This window comes from Lepidochelys kempii, chromosome 3 (genome assembly GCF_965140265.1).
Source record: "Lepidochelys kempii isolate rLepKem1 chromosome 3, rLepKem1.hap2, whole genome shotgun sequence".
Taxonomy (NCBI): domain Eukaryota; kingdom Metazoa; phylum Chordata; order Testudines; family Cheloniidae; genus Lepidochelys; species Lepidochelys kempii.
The window spans coordinates 131,202,962-131,209,768 of record NC_133258.1 but is presented as its reverse complement, the minus strand read 5'-3'; the positions used below and the strand labels follow the sequence as shown (position 1 = coordinate 131,209,768).

Below are 6,807 nucleotides of genomic sequence, written 5' to 3'. Positions count from 1 at the left end.
TCCAGTACTGAGACAAAATCAGATATGATTTTGTCTGGTATCAGGTGGGGGATACCATTTGAAGAGCATGCTGCCCTGCCCCCGTGGTGTAATCGTGCCCACACTGTGCATGTAGGGTTGCCAATTTACTAATTTCTGAAAACTGGATACCCCTGATCTGCCCCCTCCCTCTGATGCTCTACCCCCTGCTCCCACAATATCCTGCCCTACACTCACTCCTCCACCCCCCGGCCCCTGTGCCCAGCCCAGGGACAGCGGCACTCTCCCCACCCCACCAATTACCTGCTCTCTCCATAAGTCACTCATTCAAGTCACACAAGTCTGTGGAGAAGCTGGGAATAGAACCCAGGAGTCCTGACTTCCAGAGACTTCCCCTCTGCTCTAACTCTCTAATCCCCTCTCCCCTCCCAGAGCAAGGGCCCAGTGATAGAACCCAGGAGTCCTGGCTCCCAGCCCCGCCCTGCTCTAACCATAAAACGCTGTTCTCCTCTCTGTCCTCTGAATGGCCCCTCTCCCAGCATCTGCGCCCTGCAGGTAACAGGCTGCCCCCTTCTTTCCTGCGGTCTCTCTGGCGTGCCCATGCCCGCTTGCAGCACTGGTGTGAACTTGCGGGCGCTCCCCTTCCTCCCAGCCCCGGGCCGGCCCTCTCCTCAACTGGAGTCACCTTCCTGGGATGAAAGAGGTTCCCTGTAGCTGCCGCTGAGGATGTCTGTCAGCAGCGAGCAGCTGCTGGTCTTCCTGCCCTGGTGGGCAGGCTGATCATGGTTACTTTGGTAACTGGACTTTTAGTGTCCTGTCACCAGGTCCCCTTTTCGACCAGACTTTCCAGTCAAAAACTGGACATCTGGCAACCCTACGTGTGTGCAAAGTAACACTGAAGGGGGCAGGGTGCTCTTCAACATGGTGTCCCCTGTGCAGCATGACCTTGCATGCACTGCGGGATGACATCACACAGGTTGGGGGTGGGCCCACGCCATTCCCGGAAGTTCTTGAATTTTCAGTCTTCTGGGGATGCGTGAATGGCCACATCGGTGCTGACTCTGCGGGTGCTCTGGGGCTGGACTGCCCATGGGGAAAAATTATTGGGTGCTCTGCACCCACTGGCAGCCAAGCTCCCCTCAGCCTCCACCCCACCCCTCATCTTCCTCTCCCCCCACCAGGAATGCCGCGTCCCTGCTCCAGCCCACCTCCCAGCGCTTCCCGCCCAGCTGCCACCAAACAGCTGTTTGGTGGCGTTAGCACACTCCGGGAGGGAGCGGGAGCAGGAACGTGGCATGCTCAGGAGAGTAGGCGGGGAAGAGGCGGGGCCAGGGTGGGGATTTGGGGAAGGAGTTGGAATAGGGCCAGGGAGGGGGCGGAGTTGGGGCAGGGACTTTGGGGAAGGGGTTGGAATGGGGGCAGGGCTCGGGTGGGAATGGGTGGGGCCTCATGGAAGGGGTGGAGTGGGGGCGGGACCAGGGGCAGGTGGGGTCGAGCACCCAGGGGAAAGAGGGGAAGTTGGCACCTATGAGTGGCCACACTGCTGTGGGTCATGGAGAAGAGACAGGGCTAGCAAGACTGATTGGCCTTAGGTACTGTACCAATTTGCCTACTTAGTTCTGCTTGTGCCAAACTGTCCTGGGCCTTTCCTAGCTACAGAGGCACAATGGTCTTGCAGTGATATTCAGACTGTGGCTCTCGAGCCAGAAGTGGCTCTTTAATGTGCCTCCTGCAGCTCTTCACAGCACGGTGACATTAAAACACTGTGCGATTTAATTATTAACTAATCTTAGTTATTAACCAATCAGGATGCTTTTACTATGTTATTAACCAATTATGTTATCAACTTGCACTAAGTTATTAACTTATTTGCCGTGAGTATCACTGGTCTAGTGAATAGGACACTAACATAGGCCTTAAGAGACCATGGTTCTATTCCTGGCTGTGCTACTATTCTGCTCTGTGAATGTGGCCATAACGCTTCAACTTTCTGTGTGTCCCTTCCCCTTTTCTCAGTCCATTTAGACTGTAGGCTCTTTGGTGTAGGTAGTGTCTGACTATGGGTATGTCTACCCTGGATATGAAAGGTGTAATTGCCAGCTTGAGTAGACATGCCCATGTTAGTTCTGGCATGGTACACCTCCAGCTCCAGTGCTCACATACCCTAAGTGTGTATACAGTGCCTAGCACAAAGGGCTCTGTTGTAATAAAGATTGCCAAAATGCCAGACTTACTGAACTGTGTTATGTTGTGCAGTAATTTTTTGATGTGACAAATGTCCAGTAGGGATCAGAGCTGAGTACAAAACTCATTTTGACTTGAATCCCATTCAGTATTTGTACCCATGTCACCAGAAGTTGAGCTATTAACCCACTCCATCACCTTCCATCAAATATTAACTCACTCCACCCGAGAGTGCAATCAGCTAATGCCCTTCCTTTCCTGCAATTCAAGTTCTGATAAAGGCAAATACATTACACACATGCTGGTGCTGTTGGCATAGAAAGAGAGAAACCCCATCAAAATTAGCTACGAGAATTTTAAGAACATTGATTCAAAGCTCGAGAATTATGTCTGGCTTGGGACTGTGAGACTGTGTAAAGAACAATGTGATTGTTCCATGCTTTTCGGAGTCAATCTGTACATCAAATCTATCTTCCTCTTGGGAATGAAAACAATATTGCCAACCCCAACCATTTACAAATTATGAGTTAGGCCCCCAAAAACCATGGGATTACTTTAAAAGCCATAAGACTTAAAAAATCCCATATATTTCGTTCTTTTGATTTGTCTTCTGGTGTTGGAGCATTTAGGGTTCATGTTTTCAAGCTCTTCTTTGCAACGAGGAGGGCAAGAAACTTGCTTTTATTCAAATGAAAGCTGAGATTCTCAGGTAATAGCCTGACTCCAGCAGCTGGGGGTTTAAGAAAAACACAAAATATCACAAGACTTGTGATGAGAGTTGGTAACATTGTGAAAGAACTAGGGCTCTATGGTGCACTCTTTGCACAGCAGTGCCCACTGAAGTCAGATTAGAATGCAGAAAAAATGCAGGATGAGATCTGTTTGCCTTCAGCAATCCACATGCAGCTCTCATTGAAACCAATAGGAGCTACACAATCATCCCAGGGCAGTTTTCATCCTGAAGTGTTTGCAAATAGATGCCATCCGCTAGAATTCAGAGTAGCAGCCGTGTTAGTCTGTATCCACAAAAAGAACAGGAGTACTTGTGGCACCTTAGAGACTAAGACTAGACCATGTGCTGCTGTGGCTGATTGGAAGTGAGGGTTTTTTGATAAAAAGAAAAGGAGGACTTGTGGAACCTTAGAGACTGACAAATTTATTTGAGCATAAGCTTTCATGAGCTACAGCTTACTTCATCGGATGCTTATGCTCAAATAAATTGGTTAGTCTCTAAGGTGCCACAAGTCCTCCTTTTCTTTTTGTGAATACAGACCAACACGGCTGCTACTCTGAAACTGGTTTTCTGATAGTCTGTTCATGGCAGGTGACAACTAATACCCCAATTCACATCCTTCTTACATGCCCCTGGGAGGATGTGGTGCTGCATTTCAAAGACAGACAACAGACGTCAGAAAGAAATCTGGATTTTTATGATATAAACACAATACATGGGGAACATAAAGATCCCAAATACATAAAACATCAGACTTTAAGCTGTGCAAATGTCAGGATACCTATCTCGAAAAGCTGGACATTTTAGCCCCTTTCATCAGTATTATGCCTCACTTCTGCCTCTTTGGCTTACCCATAACCTCTAACCTTTCTAATCACCCATTTGCAAGGATGTGTCCCAGCATGTTTTCATCCGGTAGCTGAAACTCTTTTTAAACCTAGCAGGAACAATCTGCAGAAGCAACAAGAAAGCCATTTTGAGACTGACTGATGAAGGGATAAGTACCACCATCCTTTCAAGATATGGTGAGTATTTTGAGTACTGTTATGTTTCTTCCTTATTCTCTCTCCTGAGGAGGGGGACTTCATATAACTGCCCCTAGGCTATATGATGGAAAGCTCTACCAATGCAATAAGCACGAAGGGCCAAATTCAATCCTGGTGACATCAGCGGATTGACAGTAGGAATGAACTTGGCCCAACGCATCCTATTGCATAGTACAATACCATTGTGCAAAAAAGAAAGACTGCAACAAAGAGGAGAGACAGCATTATTACCTGGATGAATCCCCAGCTGTCTTCCAGTTTAGTGGGAGCCTTTAATACACTAAGACTCAGTATTAAGGTAAAGAATTAGCAAGTTTATTGGTTATTTGTAGCATTGTTGTTGGTGTCTGTAAAAATGACTCAGTTTGCAGTGTCCTGTCTCAACTGGTCCTGGATAAAAGGGCTGAGGGAATGGTTTGGTCAAGATTTGATAGCCTGCTATTGCTTTAGTTTGGCAAAATTAAGTAATGATATCAGTAGCTTAGAATATTGACCCTGTATGTTGGACTTGCAGCATGCCATATATGTGCCTGGGGCTTTAGAGAAAAAGATGAAAGCAGGGCCCCTTCTCCAAATTGCTTCAGTCTAGGGCAGTGGTTCTCAAACTTTAGCAACCCAAGGACCCCTATTTTGATTAGAATTTTTTGTGGACCCCCAAACCCCCATTCAGCCCCAGACCCCACCCCCACCCCTTCCCCGAAGGCCCCGCCCCATCTCTTCCTGCCCCCATTCCACCCCTGCTCCTTCTTTTCCCCACCTCTTTCTGCTCCCTCTCCTGAATGCGCCCCATGCCCACTCCTCCCCCTTCTTCCCAGCGCCTCCTGGATGCCAAGGAACAGCTGATCCGTGGCATGCCGGACGTGCTGGGAGGGAGGGCAAGGAGTTGAGGGAGGGGGAAATCAGAGGGAGTTGATCAGTGGGGCCCGCTGACCCCCTGGAGTACCCTCATGGACCCCCAGGGGTCCGCGGACCCCAGTTTGAAAAACGCTGGTCTAGGGTAAGCAGAGAAAAATGGAGATGACAAACTGGGAAAGGGACTGTGAGGAGAGGTGGATGAAGACAATAGGTATGTGTCATACTGTAGACCGAAAGCTAAGGGGGATGCACAGCTTAGCCCTTTGGGCATAAGTGATATGGAATAGCCGAAGCCAGCCACAGAGACAAATTTCTTACATATAAACCTGGAGACTGACCATCGCAGATGGCTGAGGAAGATACATATTAGTAGACACTACATGTTAGAAAATATCATCAAAGAAAGAAGGCGCAGGTGGCTGGAACACGTACTCTGAGATGGGAAACATGCTGAGCAAGCACTGAACTGAGGGAGGAAAGAGAAAGCGAGGGAGGCCAAGGAAGAATTGGCAGAAGACAGTGACAGAGGAGACTGGATGTGCTGGCAGCACCTGAGAAGAAGTCCCACAACTAGCGAGTGACTGTAATCAGTGGAGGAAGTGACCTGCCGGATGGGTCAGCAGCACAGGATGAATTAAGGTCCAAGGAAGTTAGGTTCCTTTGGAAATCCCATCCTAAACAGACTGATGCTGTAGAGTGCTTGCTGTTAGGGACAGGTTTTGGCTGGACTTATGCCAGTGCCCAATGTGTGGGAGAGGGTGTGTAACAAAAGCTCTCCACACCTCCTTGGGCTCCTCCTGCGCAGGAATGGCCACAACCCCAGTCCTTGGGTTCCCTACGCACAGTGACTAGAGATGTGCCCTGCACTGGCTGGTGCACTAAGTCCCTGGGGGTGTGTGAAGACTAGTGCTGTTTCAAAGCAGGGAATAAGCTGGACCATCTCACAGTGACTCCACAAGCTGGTACTTGTTCATGGTAATTGCACTCTTGTACTCCACAATCTAAACCATAATAAAAATTTTTTATCTAGCCCTTGAGATTGCCGAAAAAACTCTTCAAAATGTGAATCAAATGTTAACCCATGAATTTCTGCCTGCTCGAATTTGCAGACAATATCTCTGAGAGGCGCAAACCACCTGCACTTGCCTCAGTGGGGTGTTAACTCTGAATCCCAGTGATGACTATTTGAACGTCAGTGCCAGCTAGCTCACTGCTGATCAAAGGACATGAGAAAGAAGAGGGATATCATCTGATAAGGTTTGTACAATCTACTATGAATGGTGTGTCTTGGTGACCCCTAGGGAGTGGAGCTTGGATTGTGGGTGGAGCTTGGGAAACCACCATTACTTTTCCCCCCCAGTATTTTGACTTCTTCACTGGTGTTGCAAAGGTGTAGCTTTGGCTCCTTTATTCTAACTGCTTCAGTCCAGTGTCTCCAAGAAAAGGCCTTAGATTATCCCATAGTATTAGAAACCTGTGTTCCACTTGTTTTAGAGAACAATATTTTTGTGCTGTACCCAATCAGGATCAAGATTATTTATACCTTTATTATAAATGTCATACACTTATTTATAAAATGTTATTTCTAATGTTTTACTGTCACTGTGCTCTGAACTTGTGAACAATTAGCCAAAAGAACACATTTTCAGCCCTACTTTTCAGTAGGCTTAAATTGAAATGCTTTGAGCTTCTTGGATGACAGATGCTGTAGAGGGGCAATGTATTGTAATTATTAGATAGTTAACAGACAAGTGACAGCCATGCAGCAATCTGACGAATGGGCACTGATTTAATTTGGTACTTTCTTGATAGTAAACATTAAAAATGAATAGAGATTGCAGCTTGTGAACCTATCTAATAAAATAAATGGTGACATCAAATGCATAAGCACTACTGACCCTTGCTCATTAAAATATTTCTTAGAGTGCTTACAGCCCCTTTGGTGGGCTATGCTTTTATCCTCTTATGTTAGGAATGCAGCTCTTGACTCAATCATCCTGAATAAGGATT

At 47.3% G+C, this 6,807-nt stretch overlaps 1 long non-coding RNA gene across 1 annotated transcript in view; it reads left to right on the top strand.

The window, feature by feature from the left end:
* The first annotated feature begins 3,844 nt into the window (after positions 1-3,844).
* LOC140908294 (uncharacterized) overlaps positions 3,845-6,807 on the top strand; it is a 159,871-nt gene continuing 156,908 nt past the window's right edge. The window contains exons 1-2 of the long non-coding RNA XR_012157826.1: positions 3,845-3,921; positions 5,907-6,054. This is a non-coding gene — a long non-coding RNA (uncharacterized lncRNA). The remainder of the gene's footprint in view (positions 3,922-5,906; positions 6,055-6,807) is intronic.